This window comes from Lepidochelys olivacea (assembly GCF_965140295.1).
Source record: "Lepidochelys olivacea isolate rLepOli2 genome assembly, chromosome: 5".
Classification (NCBI taxonomy): Eukaryota; Metazoa; Chordata; order Testudines; family Cheloniidae; genus Lepidochelys; species Lepidochelys olivacea.
The window spans coordinates 56,828,802-56,845,541 of NC_140415.1; the positions used below are offsets into that span (position 1 = coordinate 56,828,802).

The 16,740-nt window shown below is 39.4% G+C and overlaps 1 long non-coding RNA gene across 10 annotated transcripts in view; it reads left to right on the forward strand.

Annotated features, from left to right (window-relative positions):
- Nucleotides 1–16,740, forward strand: part of LOC311520992 — a 157,502-nt gene that overhangs the window by 109,511 nt on the left and 31,251 nt on the right. For 5 of the 10 annotated variants that reach the window (XR_014711744.1, XR_014711745.1, XR_014711746.1 and 2 more), the window contains exon 2: nucleotides 9,330–9,448. The exons of 4 other annotated variants lie outside the window; for them this stretch is intronic. This is a non-coding gene — a long non-coding RNA (uncharacterized lncRNA). Of the gene's footprint in view, nucleotides 1–2,065; nucleotides 2,221–9,329; nucleotides 9,449–16,740 lie in introns of all 10 variants that reach the window. One more of the 10 variants, XR_014711752.1, reaches the window with a different exon arrangement.

The following is a 16,740-nucleotide window of genomic DNA, read 5'->3' on the forward strand; positions in this document are numbered from 1 at the left end:
CAAGAAGGTGTGAGTATCAGCAGGGGGAAATTAGTTTTTGTAGTGACCCATCCACTCCCAGTCTTTATTCAGGCCTAATTTGATGGTATCCAGTTTGCAAATTAATTCCAGTTCTGCAGTTTCTCATTGAAGTCTGTTTCTGAAGTTTTCTTGTTGAAGAATTGCCACTTTTAAATCTGTTATTGAGTGTCCAGAGAGATTGAAGTGTTCTCCTACTGGTTTTTGAATGTTGTAATTCTTGATGTCAGATTTGTGTCCATTTATTCTTTTGCATAGAAACTGTCCAGTTTGTCCAATGTACATGGCCAAGGGGCATTGCTGGCACATGATGGTATATATCATATTGGTAGATGTGCAGGTGAACAAGCCCCTGATGGTGTGGCTGATGTGGTTAGGTCCTATGATGGTGTCCCTTGAATAGATATGTGGACAGAGTTGGCACTGGGGTTTGTTGCAGGGTTTGGTTCCTGGGTTGGTATTTTTGTTGTGTGATCTGTAGTTGCTGGTGAGTATTTGCTTCAGGTTGGGGGGCTGTCTGTAAGCGAGGACTGGCCTGTCTCCCAAGATCTGTGAGAGTGAGGGTTCATCCTTCAGGATAGGTTGTAGATCCTTGATGTTGCACTGGAGAGGTTTTAGTTGGGGGATGTAGGTGACGACTAGTGGAGTTCTATTACTTTCTTTGTTGGGTCTTAGTAGGTGACTTCTGGGGACAATCTGTCGAAACTGTATAATTTTACCTACCTTTCCATTTAGACATATAGCTCACAGATTGAGAGCAAGGTCAGGATTTCATATTTTTTATTAAAAGCTTTTTTCTCCTAGATGTGACTCTGGCAAACATATCTCACATTATAAGGTAATATTTAAGTGTTTGCTCGGTAACAGATAGGGGAAAAGCACTAACAAGTATGATATACTAGTTTCCAAAAGGAGGTGTTATGTCCTGCCCTGCTAAGAAGGCCCATCAACACCAGATGAACTATTGTGGAGCATCAGAGGATGAAAGACTTTATAGATTGCTCTTCTCTCCTCCCTGCCCAAGAGGAGACATGCAAGTGAATTCCTCACAACAGCTGAATTTGTAACTCAAAGCAGAAGGAGGGAAGGAATAAAAAGCCCTAACAAGGAGGGACTGTATCTTTTATGCTGCTTAGACTCTGAGGGTCCAGGATTACTAAGCATAAGCGAAAGATTCCCAGTGCTTGGGCTGGGTTAGCCCTAAAGGACATATAGAGCTTGCTTATCATAGAAGCTTCTATTACATTTTGAAATTGAAAATTGGAGTTAGCTGCTTTAACCATGTAAATAACTTTTTTATTTCCTTTTCCTAATTAATAAATCTTTAGATAGGTTAATACAGGATTAGCTACAAGTGTTATCTTTGATGCGAGACCTAAAGTGCAATTGTCTTGGAGTAAAGGATTGGTCATAACCTGAATATTGGTGTAAGGGATCATCTATCACAAAGGCAAACTTGGCTAGGTAACAAGCTAGGAGTACCCAAGGCGACTGTCTGTGACATGAGCTGTAGCTCACGAAAGCTTATGCTCAAATACATTTGTTAGTCTCTAGGGTGCCACAAGTACTCATTTTCTTTTCATGGTAAGGCTGTTATAGCACCTGAGGAGTTTACACTTGATACTTAGCTGGTGAAATCTAAGTATAGAACTCACAATCAGTTTGGGGTTTGTGCCTTTTTAACAATCTGCCCTGAGGCTGGTATTCATGCTTTTGAGCCACTGCAGGACAGTTTGACTCTGGGTGCCATCAGTTTAATCATCGTGACCCACCATAACATACTTGGGGTAATGCCGGATGGATGGACAGACTGAAAAAATCAAACCTTTGCATGTAGAGAGCCCTAAATAGGAGGACCAAGACTTAGAATTGTATCAATTAAATAAGTAGCAAACTGAACTGATATTGCATGAGGAATACACGAAGCACCTGTGATATTGCAGTGTAATATACGAAGCACCTGTGAGATATATTCTCCATTAAAGAGACAGGTCATTGTGGGCTGGCCAAGCTTCAACTTCTGTGTTGTTTCCATTGTCATCCCTAGATAGAAATTGTCGAAGTAATCCTGTCTTGAAGCAGCAAAAGCATGGATCATAATGGCCAGATAGATGTCTGAAAGAAGTGGGAGAATTTGTCCGGCCATCAGAGATAGAAAGAGATGTTTCTGGTTAACCCTGCAACCAAGGCATCCAGTCATAAGTATGAAAAGCTCTGAACCTTGAACATCCCACATGTACTTTACATTTTATTCTTCTTTTCTCTCTAATACTACAATTGCTACCTACTTTTCTGTGTTTCTGCTGTGTTTTTGGTCTGTCACCAGAGTAACTTTCTAAACTACTATTGTCATCTTTAGATACTTTTTTGGTTTCTCTTGGGAAATGTTTGTTAATACTACTTGTTGTTTGGAGCTCACCATTTGGGTTTTGTTTGCTTGTCTTCCCAAAGTTATTTCAAGTTCTCGTGTCCCAATAATGGCTGATAAGGCATTAATCTGATTTGAAGTACTCTGGGCATAGGATACAGTACTCAACATTCACAGCTGTCTTACTGTCTTTGTGGAGTGCCATCCATGTAATGCCTTTGGTGATGTAATGGAAGGGTCAGGATATACCGTGTTGCTATCAATAGGGCTTCAGGAGCACCCAAGTTGTAGGATGTCTGCAGTGTGCCCTAGGGCAGTAAGGGAGCTTTCAATAAACTGATGCTTTGATCAAGGGAAAGAAAGATCAGAACACAGAATTTTGACATCACATACACACACACACACATATCATACCACACACTTGGTGGTTTTGAGCATTTTGAATATATTTGAACTACCACAGGTTTTGTCTTCAGGCATTTACAGTGGTGCTTTTCTTTCTGTTGCACTGGATTTTTGGCTAATAATCCTTGGATTTTATCAGGTTAAAAAAGTGCAATGAATTGTGTGGTGATTTATGAACATGGATGAAAATTCACTGGAAACAAGACTAAGGCCCAAACCCCCTTCATTTGTGACTTAAGTCAGATGTGAGCCTAGAGGACAAATGCTGCAGCCCTTACTTCTAGGACAGGCTTAGCATAGAAGCAAAAAACACTTCTCAGGTGAAGCTTAGGAAACTGAGAGCTCAAATGAATAAGCACCCTGTGTTCCCAAACTTTGCCACTCCTGACTCATAGAAAGCATCTATCCCTGAACTTGGGAGCACACTTATTTCAGGGCTAGGACTGAAGCTACTCCTTTGCATGATCCCAGGATGGTAGGGGAAGATGGCCTATTTGTTTTTTTTTAACTTTTTTAAAAATAGGTGTGTGTGAGTGGGTTGTGCTGGTGAAATGAGATTGGGGGGGGCAGGGGGAGGGAGAGAGAGCCTGATTGCTGGAGAATGTGCACAAGGATCAGTGCTTTCTTCACCATCATCAGAGCCCAAGGAGGACCCCCATGATGTTCTGCACCCTGTGACCTCTTTTTTTAGTGTTTGTTGAGATGAGTCTCCAGATATTGATGGTCCTTTCCATCCTGACCTATCAAATATGGAGCTTGGAGCCACAGAGTACCATACAAATCTGTGCCACAAAACCTGTACAATTTTTCAGTGGCTGGCTGAGATTCAGAGCAGAATCTTTCCTAGTGCTAGGACCCCAGGAGGACACAGAGCATACAGCTGTAGAGGGATTCAGGATCTAATTTTTAGTTCCTTTTTCAGAATCAGTGCAATTTGAGATACAAAGAAGAAATCAATAGCTCCTGTATACACATACATAATGCTCATTTGTGAAGTGTGATAGCTACCTACAGTAGGTATTAATTGGAGATAACAGAAAACAAGCTTCATACTTACTGCGGAATGTCAAAATCTATGTTTGTGCTGGATTCACAAAAAAAGGGGGGGACCTCTTTTTCTTCTAATCAGTTCTGCTTCTCTTTTTTTCCACTATGAGTGAAACACATTTTTCACCAGTGAAGACGCTTTGTGCTCAGCAAAAACTAAATTTACACATGACACTGGCTAATGACTGCTGAAGTTCAGAGAGTTAATTCCAGTTGCCATGACACTTCTTTGCAGGTTGCTCTTTAGCAGCATCCAAGATCAGGAGTATTCAGACAGGAGAGAGCTTGTCGAGGAAGATATGCCTGGCGTTTTTGGATGAAAAATAGCTCAAGGACACTGCCGATAATCCTACCTAAGAAGCAAAACCAGCTAAATGTTTTATACTTTAGAATTAATTGTATTATTTTTCCTTGGCAAAGCTGTAAAGCAGAAGAAATAAATGATGGAGAGGAGGATTATTACATGGGGGAATTTTTCTTAAGGATCATATTTTTCTTGTTTTACTGAAAGATTTCTTCAAACTCCAACCAGAAAATGGTAAAGGTGAAAGAGCTGTGGCAGTCCTCGCCATCCACTTTTTGTTTTGAAACTTTATTAAGGCCAGGTTACATTAAAAGTTAACATACTGTATCATACATTATGTATTACTTATTTAGGATCAGGTTAATATTCAAAGAACCCGGCTAAAGATTCTGGCTTGCTAACTGGGGAGCCCTCCACCTCTGAGCATGCAGAAAAAGGTGACCAACGTTTGAAATACCTATCCTCTTTTTTGCATTTCTCTCCTATACATACTTGGTGCGAAAGCTTTTGAATTGAATGAGTTAGCAAATGGAGTTAGCAAATGGCAAACAAATGCTAAAATGACACATTCCCTCAAGTGAACTCACAGAGGAAAATGATAAAAATCAAAACCACCATTTCACCTATGGGTGAGCACTTTTCACAAAGCAATCACTCTATAGCTGACCTATCAGCCCTCGTCCTCGAAGGAAACCTGCACAACACTTTCAAAAGATGAGCCTGAGAGCTTAAATTCATAACTTTGCTAGACATGAAAAATCAGGGACGGAAGAGAGACACTAGAATTATGGCTTATTAAAAAATCTATAACTCACTAACAAGTCCCGCTCCAGCTGTTTCCCCCCCCCTTCCTTTCCCCTCTGTGACTGGAGGGATGTTAATTGGCCACTTCACCTGGAATGGTCCCTTGAACTATGTATTAACTACTTATGCTAAACAATCTGTTCTATCTTGTATTTAACTGTGACACTCTGAGTACCTTTCCCAGACCTGAAGAAGAGCTCTGTGGGGCTTGAAAGCTTGTCTGTCTCACTAACTGAAGTTGTTTCAGTCAAACATATTACTTCACCCAGCTTGTCTCTCTAACATTCCCTCCTAATCTATTTCTTTAGTGAAAGAGATACAAGAAGCATAGCTCAGGAGGTAGCTGAAAAGAGTGTGCCACTGGGTCCGACAGAGGTAATTCCTGAAACATACAAGACTGTAGCTATTGGCACAGCTGTGTACTCCTTACACAGGCTCTATCATCTCTATGACTGACTTTACTAGCAGCACCAGAACCACATGCCTTGGCTCACAATCCTTGTGGAGGAGCTGAGAATTAGGTAGTATCTTGTTCCAGCTCTAGGCCCTATCGCACCTTCCCAAGTATACAAGAAGCAAAGGCAGCTAGAAAGAGTAAATTTAAAATATGTGCCACTTTTCAAAGAAACAGCAATAGGATCCTTTCTCCCCAGCCATGCCTTTAACACTGTAGCAAAGACCGCATTAGGATTCGGTGGTCATGGAGTTTTCTATGGGTTTGGTACTGGGGTTGGAGTCTAAAGCTTTACCTCCATTATTGTCCTTCTCTAACAATTGGGTGATTTCTCAAAGCACAGTTGCCAACTCTCATGATTTTGTCATGAGTCTCATGAAAATTACTGTTTTTCTTAAAGCCCCAGTTCCTGGAGTCAAGTGGATGTGTGATGATTTCAGCCTTCATTCTTAAAGAAAAAGTACTTTCTGACTCTTGAGGCTGTGGAGAAAGCTTCAAAATGTGACCCCAGTGCACCCTAAAGTCTCAGAAAGAAGACGGCAAATAAAAAGAACAAAAAACCCTATTATTTTTACATAATCTCAAGCTTTTAAAGCCCATCACATGATTTTTGGTGAGTCTGATATGTGATTTAGGAACATTTGGGGTTGGCAATACTGTCGAAGTTCCAGCATTGTATTTATCTCCCAGAATCTCCTGAGCTCCTTCTTATGGCTCTTCATTAAAAAGAATGGACTAAGACATCACCAAGCACTGTAGGTTATTTTAAAGTGTTAGTGAGGTGCTCAGCTACTAGAGTGAAGAGTGTCATTTACAAAAGCCTGTAAACAACTAAACAAATCCCAATATAACTTTCACTGCCAAGAAGTTTATTGTGATGCTCAGCCTGTTTTCCATTTCTTGATTCCTAGTTATGTCCTCTTTCTCCACTGTAGATAATTCCTCTTCCTTTCTGAAGTTTATTAGTACATTGTTGTTATGTCCTCTTGAGTTGTCACTTACCTATACTATATATATTTAGCTCTTTTAAACATTCCTTATAAGTCAATCACTTCTATCCCCAGATAATTTTTGTTGCTCCTCTCTCAACAACACTGTAAAATGTCAGTTTCTGTCTGGTACTGTGGTTCACAGAACAGAACACACTGTTCCAAGTGCAGTCACACACAAGCCATAGTGAGAGGAGCTATTACTTCCCTGCTCTGTGATGTGATGCCTCCGCATATCTCTGTCTATTTTTAGCTCATCAATTGCCATGGTACTTAGGCACCAAACACAAGAATTCCAAGGCTCAGCCTTGCCAGCTCCACCTTCATTGAAGTTGTATTCCACTGGTGTTCTTCAGGACAGGAAGATAATTCTCCAGCCATTGGGCTATTGCCTCTCTTGGGCTGTTCAAAAAGTTTTGTCCTGCAGTTTTCAAGGAGGCACAATACAAAATCATCTCAGTCTTCTGCCATCAGGATTTCTATCTCCAGGCTCCTTTCACTGAAAATGCCTTGCATCCAGCTCTAAGGAGCTTTGTCCTGGGTACTGTCAGTGATATCATCCTTCTTGGTCAGCATTGTGGAATGGTGCAGAAGGAGAGGTGATCAGACTTTAACCCACTGAAACTTCAAAGATGAGGATGAGAGGTGATATTCTCAGACCCAGGATGGAGCATTGTACAGGGACTCTAAAAGGATTCTCCCAGTGTGGAGATTGAGAAAGATGGCTGCAGGGTGTTGTCTGAGGACCCCTCACAAGTGCTGGCATAGGGGGGCATGCCAGAGGTGAGAGGCACATTGGGTGTGTGGCCACAGCAAGTGGCATTGTAGAGATTCTGGGCAGTGCTGCCTCCAATAGCAGGCTGGGAATAGGCTGCCCCAGGACTGTCTAAATTATGTCAGAGGCCATGCTGGTCCTGGATCAGCCTAGAATTTGGAGGGCACAAATGTGGCTTAAAGCCAACTTTGCCCACCCTCCCCTGGGCTGTGAGTTCTGGAGTACACCTCTTGGATCCAGAACCAGGCTTTAAATTGGAACAGTGACCTTGAATGGTGAGGTCAGTGTAGTGCAGTGAATGCTGTTTTCATGTGGTCTTGCTTAACTGATCCATTTAGGAGATAAACTGCTGAGTGTTGCATCAGCTGCAGCTCTTACAAAGCCAGTACCAACACAATTTTCATGTTTTGCAAAGTAGTGGTGAGAAGTAGACTAATTCAGCACAAAAATGAATAAATTAATAAATAAAATTAAAAACCCTAAAAATGATGTCTGGTTAGGGAAACACTATGAAATTGCACAAAAAATTATATTTGGTGATATTACTACACATTGGCAATATTGCCGGATTTTGTAAAATTCACCATGTGGGATTCTCCAGTCTTCCAGATTCACTTTGCACCAATATCAAGCTTAGACCTATGGCAGATGTTAGAATGGGCCCCCTTATGCTCTAATTTCTGCTGGGGTCAGGTAAGCCAGGACCTAGGGAGGTGGTAGAATCTCCTTCCTTGGAGGTTTTTAAGGTCAGGCTTGACAAAGCCCTGGCTGGGATGATTTAACTGGGAATTGGTCCTGCTTCGAGCAGGGGGTTGGACTAGATGACCTTCAGGGGTCCCTTCCAACCCTGATATTCTATGATTCTATGATTCTATGACTGTTCCCAGGAGCCTCCACCGTCCAGTGAAGATTTGGGACAGAGTCTTCACCTTTCTCCTCCGTGTGAAAAGTTTGTCAAGAGCAAATTGTCAGTAACATTAAGAGCTGTATTAGTATTTTCTAAACGTACTCCTACTGCTGCTAAAAGGGCTGTTTTACAAAGCAGAGGGAGTTAGCAGGTGTCTCCTCTACATCAGCAATAGCAGCAGCAGTTAGTAGTAGTACAATACCTGACTTTAGAAGGCCCCATCTATTCTAAAAATATAATCATGTCAGGGGACCAAGTTACAATATGTTTGTCCCTTGACCGAAACACAACATGATTCTATTTTGTAGTCTTGATGTGCCCTTAACTACATTCCACAGCAAGACTTAAAGGTTAAGGTTACTATCTGTACTGTACAATGGAACTGTGTGGTCACTGGATCCCCTGACACGGCTGCATTTGTAGTATATAAGAGTCTTATATATGCTAGATGCCATAAATCTCTGTCTCTCTCCCCGCTCCCCTTCCCCAACCCCCGCCAGTCACAGGCAAACTCATATATGCATGCTTGCTGCCCGCAGGGTATCTCCAGAGAACTGTGCTTCTCCATTTACTGTAATAGGAAGTACTTTGATTTAATGACAGGGTCATTGTCTGTCAAAATCAGGAGATCAGAAGATTCACAGTTAACTAGTAACAACAAGTAATCAAAATGCTTTATAGCGCAATTTGAATGACCCAGGTCCTCCATCTCATTAGGCACTGATAAAGAAAACATTTTTTATTGTACCATCCATAAATTTAGTTGCTATTTTGATGTTTTTTTAGGTTCCTTCATCTCATGATGCTTAACTCCGTGCAAATACACAAAGTGTTGCCAATTTTATCAAAGAATAGCTGGAAATCTGGAAAGAACAAGAAGCGTGACCTTGTTCAATGGCTGTCAATATTTTAATAGATACCTTTCAGTCCTTCCCTACTTCCATGCAGAGTAATGACTGTAAGGCAAGGAGCAGAGAGAGAAAGGTGGGAGTTACACTACAAATGATAAACCTCTAGTGATCTGAACTCTGTTAGTATGATCATGTTATAGAAATAAATGCTAATTGAAGCCTTACTGTTTTACATCAGTGTAGTTTTTGTACATCATAGTTTGATGTATTTTAAAGAGTGCATTTAAGAAGGAAAGGTACTGTAGAGAGAGAGTATTAGAAACCAAAAGTCTATTTAATGATTAAGGTTCTGTTATGGGGCATATGCACTTCAGTATATCTGTGTCTCCTTTGGCATCTATTTTTAGAACCTACAGTATGAATTATCATCTTCATGCTGACAACACCACATCAAGACCCTGTCTGCACCATCAGCTGATCCGGATAGGACGTTATAGTTCTGCCATCATGCCCCTGAAATGCAAAGGTAGATGTCACAGAATTTTTCAAAAATGAATGTTGAAATGTTGAAAATTGGTTCCCCTAATTTATTAAAATCTGTTCTGGACTTTAAAGGAGGTTTTTTTTCCTTCCTGGGCACTAATCAGATCATCCCTTCCAAGTTAATTTCTTTAATGTTAAATGATGTACAAAGCATGTGTGGAAAATAGCTTGTCACCTTAGGCCCCTGGTGTTTCATAATGTGGTAGTAGAAATTGCTGCTGAGGAACATGCATGGCCCAACAGCAGCGAAGGGGCTGATCGTTTGTTTGTTCCTGCTCTTTTTAAATATCTACCTAAGAAATAATAGTGGACTGGGACCATTTTTAATCTAACCAGATGGAAAACTGGTGCTGCATGCTTTCGTGACTTTCTAGAACATTTAACTCTGCCTGCCTCTTTCCATAATAAGTTTCTATAGCACCATCAAACGTTGCAGAATCCCCTTACATGGATACTTCCCACGTCCAGGGCTGATTTAACTCAACACAGTACTCCTATGCAGTCCTCAAGAAAGCAAAAAGCAAGGCAACTCTTGCAGTTCTGCAATGGCAAATGAAATGATTGTGGAGTAAAAACCAAGAAGCACCTGAGCATGCACACCCGAAACAACTGAGTCTGTGAAAATACAGCCCTATAGGGTGCTGACTTTAATTGTTATGTGGCACTTAAAAATCTTGGTGATAAGTATGTTAGAAAAACCTTGAATAAATAGGTAGATGGAGGACAAAATACTTAGGGCCTGATCGAAAGCCTAGACTTCAATTAAAGTTAAGTATGTGCTTAAGTACTTTGATGAATGGAGTCTTAGAGCTGTATCCATTGCAGGGCAGTACTGTGGAAAAGTGAAATGAGAAGTTAGGAGCATCTAAAAAATCCAGGAAAAATGCTGGAACTTAGTTTCTGCCAGGGAAACAGTACTACCTCTCAGCTCTCCTGACTTCTTGCTCTCTTTGATTGCTGCTTTCCCTGAGGTGTACCATCAACTGGATTTTCACCTTGGCAGTCCATTTTATCGTGTTGTTTGGTGGCCACACTTAGCAGCAGCAGTACATGCTCATATCCCTAGCTTCTTGGCTATGTTTCAGATTTTAATGTTGCTCAGGGTTTGGGGGTTATGTTTTTAAGGAAGTTAATTAAACTAGCCTCTTTTTAATTATTTTTTTAAATAACCATATGACAAGCTGCAACAAGACAAGAAATCCTTCCTGCTTCCTTTAGTGCCCTTTCTCTGCTATAATACTAGAACAGGTAGGGTAGCCCCATCATCTGTACAATGAATCACAAGAGAGGGCCAGCGAATGGTGACCAAGCACCTGTTCCTGCATGCTGTGGGCATGGACAGACCCTGGGGCCTACTCAGAACCCAACTGACCTCAGTGAGGCCCCAGGCACCTTCAGATACTCATCCACACACAACTTGCAAGATCAGTGTTCAAGTCAAATACTTTGGAGGCACTTTTAAAAGGCCCGGGCTATTTTATGAACATTAACAATAGTTGTAGCTAGGTAAACTAAGAAAAAAAGATAATCAAATCTCATACTTCAGGGCAGCTCAAAGAGGTATCCCACTCCTCTTTGTTCCCAAACACCCACCCATGCACCCACACCCACACACACACATACACACACTTCACATAGGATATTAAAGAATTACACACACACACACACTTCATAGAAGATATTAAAGAATTGGAATGGTGCATTATATATTTTTCATCCTCCTCCAAAGAATGAAGTATTGGCCACCTCTTATGTAGCACTTTTCATCTATATATCTCAAAGTGCTTTACAAAGGAGATCAGTATAAGTATCTCAATTTTACAGATGAGGAAATTAAGGCACAGAGAGGCCACTAGGCCACTGAGAGAGAAGGAGCAGAATGCTGGCCTCCTGAGGTGTGCTCAAGTACTTTAACCACTGGACCACACTTAATAGAGATCTGGGTTTCCAGGAAAAGAATATTCAGTTTTAGGTCTGAAAAAAATTGGCCATCCAGCTTCAACTTTGCAAACTATTCATTTAAAGTGATCCACAGAATATCAGATCCCTCTCTTGATTTCTTTTTGATTAACCATTTTTTATTATTTTTCTTAGGTCAATAAAACATAGAACAAATACACCATGTATAATGAACATGTTGATTTAAGTTATAAAATTAGCATGGAATGTTATATGAATAAAATAATTAGTTAGTAGTATGGTATGTGCCTTACTATTAGTAGTAAACTTGCTATCAGTCCTAATGTAATATATTTTCATCAGAAGCTGTGACAGTTCCCCAAAAGCAATGATAGCTACTGACATATGGGGTACCATTTGAGCTTTTGAGGACCTCAAAGGCCCAATGCTGCAAAGCACTTAAGCCTGTGCTTAACTTTAAGCATGTGAGTAATCCTATTAAAACCAATGGACTACTCACATGTTTAAGTGCTTTGCTTAACTGGGGCCATGGACTGTTGTTAATGTCCACTGTGGAAAAAAAGCAGGCACAACCACATGATCAAACTATGGGTCAAATTAAGACCCAGATTAAGACCCAATACATAATCTTTTGGATACAGAGGAAGAAGAAGGAAAGGGGAAGGATTGTGTGTGTGAAATCCTGGCCCTGTTGAAATCAATGGGAGTAGTGCCATTGACATCAATGGAGTCAGAACTTCACCCAGTTTATCATAGGATCATAGAATCACAGAAGATCAGGGTTGGAAGAGACCTTAGGAGGTCATCTAGTCCAACCCCCTGCTTAAAGCAGGACCAACCCCAACTAAATCATCCCAACCAAGGCTTTGTCTAAAACTAGGGCCAAAGTCAAAGATAGCTTCTTGAATATATGTGAAAAGAAACTTTCAGCATAGCAACAGTCTATAACTGAGACCAGTGAGCCACTCAGAACTGGGGTGGGATCGTCTGGGGTTTCCATTTTTGGAATGACTCTTCTGGCAATTAGTAAATCACTAAGCATAGGCCTCCCTTGCCATTTAGGTAATTTAATAATATTAAATGTTTCTAAAATAAGAAGTGGGTTATAAAGTATATCATTTAACTTAAGAGTAATTTGTTCAGTTGCTTAAATTGCCCCAAAGGATTTTATCATGGTACAGTCCTACAGCATAGATATAGCAATAGCGTACCCATAACCCCTGAGTCTTTAATTCTAGAAGATGCCATAATAGCCTCTCATCTTAATTTTTCCCATTTCTAGCTAATGGCTTTATTTTCTCCATATGTACTTGGCAAGTCTTTGTAATATGTAGATTCTGGAGTTCACTTTTATCATCTCTGTAAGTATTACTTGAAGGTGTGTTGCTAGAGAGTCACAAATAGGAATATCTTGTCCTTAAGTAAGGCCCTTCACAATTAAGTTTCTCCTTACCTATCCTTTCTATTAGTTTATCACAGTGTTGATCCCTACTGTCACTCTGCCAATGATACCCGCCTCAATCGCCCATTTGCCTACTGCTTTTGTAAGTACCTCTGCTCCTTCCAGCTTGCTGCCCCATGTGCATGGGATAAACTCCTTATTAAAATCCTTAAAGCCACTGTTGTTGTCTTCCCCTTCCTGGGCTATATCTCCTGAGATGCACAGCACAAAGTCTACCCCCTGGCTGAGGCCTCTACATGCTACTCTAATACTACTTGATTAATAATTAGTGGCTTTCCTCCCAAGGTTTCAAACTTATTCCTAAATTATAATAAAGCTATTTTGAGTCTTCACCCAGATATACTATTCCAGGATTTGCTCTTCTCAGATGTCATCAACTAAGCTGCATCTGGGATAGGAGACCTCCAGGTGTTGTTACAAGTTGGTGAGTCCATAGGTGGTTTGCTCCTCTTTTGAGTCAGTAGTGACTAGGTCAGGGGTAGGCAACCTATGGCACGCATCCCGAAGGTGGCACGCGAGCTGATTTTCAGTGGCATTCACATTGCCTGGGTCCTGGCCACCAGACTGGGGGGTTCTGCATTTTAATTTAATTTTAAATGAAGTTTCTTAAACATTTTAAAAACCTTATTTACTTTACATACAACAATAGTTTATTTATATATTATGGACTTATAGAAAGAGCCCTTCTAAATACATTAAAATGTATTACTGGCATGCGAAACCTTAAATTAGAGTGACTAAATGAAGACTCGGCACACCACTTCTGAAAGATTGCTGACCCCTGGACTAGGTGGTACAGGCTGCCACAGTGCTGGACATGCCCCCTTTCAGGTGAAAAGTAATACTAAGACCCTGATCACTAATGGAATTAAAAATACTATGGCACTATACATATGATTAGGTTAATCTTCATATCCTGGCTAAACTTCCCAGGTAACTGGACTTAATCTACCTAAAATATTCCCTTCGTAGTTCCAATTGGAAGCTTTTCCCTCCTAAAGATAGTAGTGGTACAAGCTCAGAAGGACTGACACCCTCTACCATAAAGATGGCTGCCTATCAGCCATGACTACGTTGTCCTTGTATATACTTTGGAAGTGGGACCCTTTGACAGAAAAGTGATAAATACACATGGGGTGAATTTCTGGCCCCGCTGAAATCAGTGAGAGTTTTGCCATTGATGGGGCCAGGATTTCACCCATGCGGTATTATTACAAGTTGTTCACATTGTATCTGTCATTAAAACATAACAGAATTTAAGATTACAGTATTTTGTGTTTAACTTTTTATGTTTCAGTGCTAATGTTCATCTCATATTGGTAGTGAAGCACCCTGGGAAATATTACCTGAAATGAAAAAATAGAGATATATGTATTTTTTTAAATAAACTACTGGCTACATATGCTATACCTAAGGAGATAACTGTAGGAGGTTAACCCACGCTGTTCTGCTTCCTCCTCTGTGATCCTGAAGGATGGCCCTCCAAGAGGATGCAGTCTCTCTTTATACTTTTCTCCACCATGTATTCCACCACAACTGCAATAGCTGCATGTTTTAGAGCTACCTACAATACTTCAAACCCTGGGTGTGCCCAAGGAATTAAATAGCATTGCTGGGATTTTAAAATACTCTGACAAACTACCAGCAGGCAATTAAAATATTCCATTTCCTCCAAGAACCTACTACTTTTGTGCAATGTGATGCAAAGTAAACCAAATGTTTATTTTGTTGAAAAGCAAAGCTTTCCAGGTTAACATAACAATCGGTAGAGCTATCACAAAATTCCTAGTTCCAGGAAACATTTTTCCTTTTGCAACACCAACTATCACTATCGTCCCCTTCTATCTGTCCATTTCTTCTCTTCTCCATTCTTTCCCAATTGTATGTTCCTTTATGTTTGTTATCCTCATTTTTCCTCTTCTCTCCATCCCTATCCTTTCCAGATTAAGATTTTTATATTTTTAAGTGTAAGTGTGAGAAGACTAAGGGAAACAACAAGCAATATGTAACACAGTAGACACATGCCCCACAAATATACACATATATCTCATATGTGCAGGGGATATCATGTGATAAATTGAGGAGTCACACTAAATGTATCCTGTTGGAGTCAATGAGACTCAGGATCTCTGAAAATCAGGTCAGTTACACTCTGAATCACCAAAGTACCTAAACTAATGACTAACTTAAAACATATGAATAGTCCTATTGACTTCAGTGCTAGAAATTAAGCCCATGTTTAAGTGCTCTGCTTTATTGAGTAGGGGTTGCTTTAAGCATGTACTTAAAGTTAAACATGTGTTTACGTGCTATGCTGAGTCAATAGAATTTTAGATACCTAGGCACCCAAGTTTCAGAATTTTAAGCCCCATTTCAGTAGTTCACTATCATCAGCATTTTAAAATTAATTGAATATACCACTTTTTCACCAGATCAGAACCAGTAGTTTTGGATATGCAGACTTTTAATTCAGTATTGCTAAGTGCAAGCATTCAGAAATCATGAGAAAAGGAAAGAAAGGAAAATCAGGATGGGAAGTAAATATTACATGTTTGTGGGGCTTTTAAAATTAGTTTTGTTGTTGTTGTTTTGCCTTCTAGTGTTTGAGCTCTCAGGGTTCATGTTTTAAGGCTTTTCTCTACAACTCCGAGGGCTACACCCCTTACTTTATTTTAATGAAAGGTGAGACTCGTATATAGCACATGACTTCAGGAGCTGAGGCTTTAAGACAAACACCAAATACCATTAGACTCATGATAAAATCATGAGTTGGCAACACTCATTAACATATATTAATCTCTGAATATAATTGCAACTCTACATTATTCTTATTCATGTCCCATTCCATTGATGAGTTTGGATCATTTTATATTTGTACTATTAAGCTTATGGTACAGTTTTGACTAGCTCTGTAATCAGATAGTTTTTATTTTGGAATATATTTCTTTGAGACTAGGCTTCTCTAAAAAGTATCTAACATCAGTTATTTTTTCAACATTTACATTATATGATATGGATTTACCAATATTGGTTCCAATTTATAAAATATGAATAGTTCATTTTATCTATAATATAATTTTATTATAAATATTTGTCACTTCATAACTAATTAGTCACAAGTTAACTCATTTCACATTTTAATATAGATGATATTATCATGTGACATCTTGTGGTTACAAATTCCTAGTAACATGATTTTATGTTAAGCTGAAATTTATCGTTTCAGAGTCTCTTTTTTCAACGTTATTTCCAAAACAATTTTACTTTCATAGAGTTTTTACTAGAGACAATATACTTGAGTTTTCTGTATATTAATTGTATTAATTACTGTGTATGCAATAATTATTTTTCTCTATAGAATCTTAAAAATCAAATGTAGTATTAACACAGATTTATATAACAATTAGCTTAGAATTCCTGCTAAAAAAACATTTATTTGAAGAGTCAGTGCTTGCCTTTCAAGTTCCTTTTCATTCATGTAGATTTTAATTTCCTAATAATGCTCTTTTCCTTAAATTCTCTCTTCTTTTATCCATTGAACTGTAACTTATTATAAGTAATTTTAGCTTTTTATTATGATTATTAGAAACATCCCTTCCATCTACAGCCCAAGAGCAGTTACTTATTCCATAAACTCACTGACAAGTTTGTGGTTTCAAAGCTAGTTTTCTGATCTTCTGGTCCCCCATGATTTATTTTGGGGAAATATGCTAAAACTGCTCCTTTTCATTTCTGTTTTTAACTTAAACTTTAAATATTCTATCTGTACATCTTATGGGCTTGTTTCTCATCACACATTCTGTTGTAAATCCATAGGGACATCTATGATGCTACACCAGCATAATACTGATTTGAGAGGAGAATCAGGTCTAATATTTCTAAATAATCTTTAA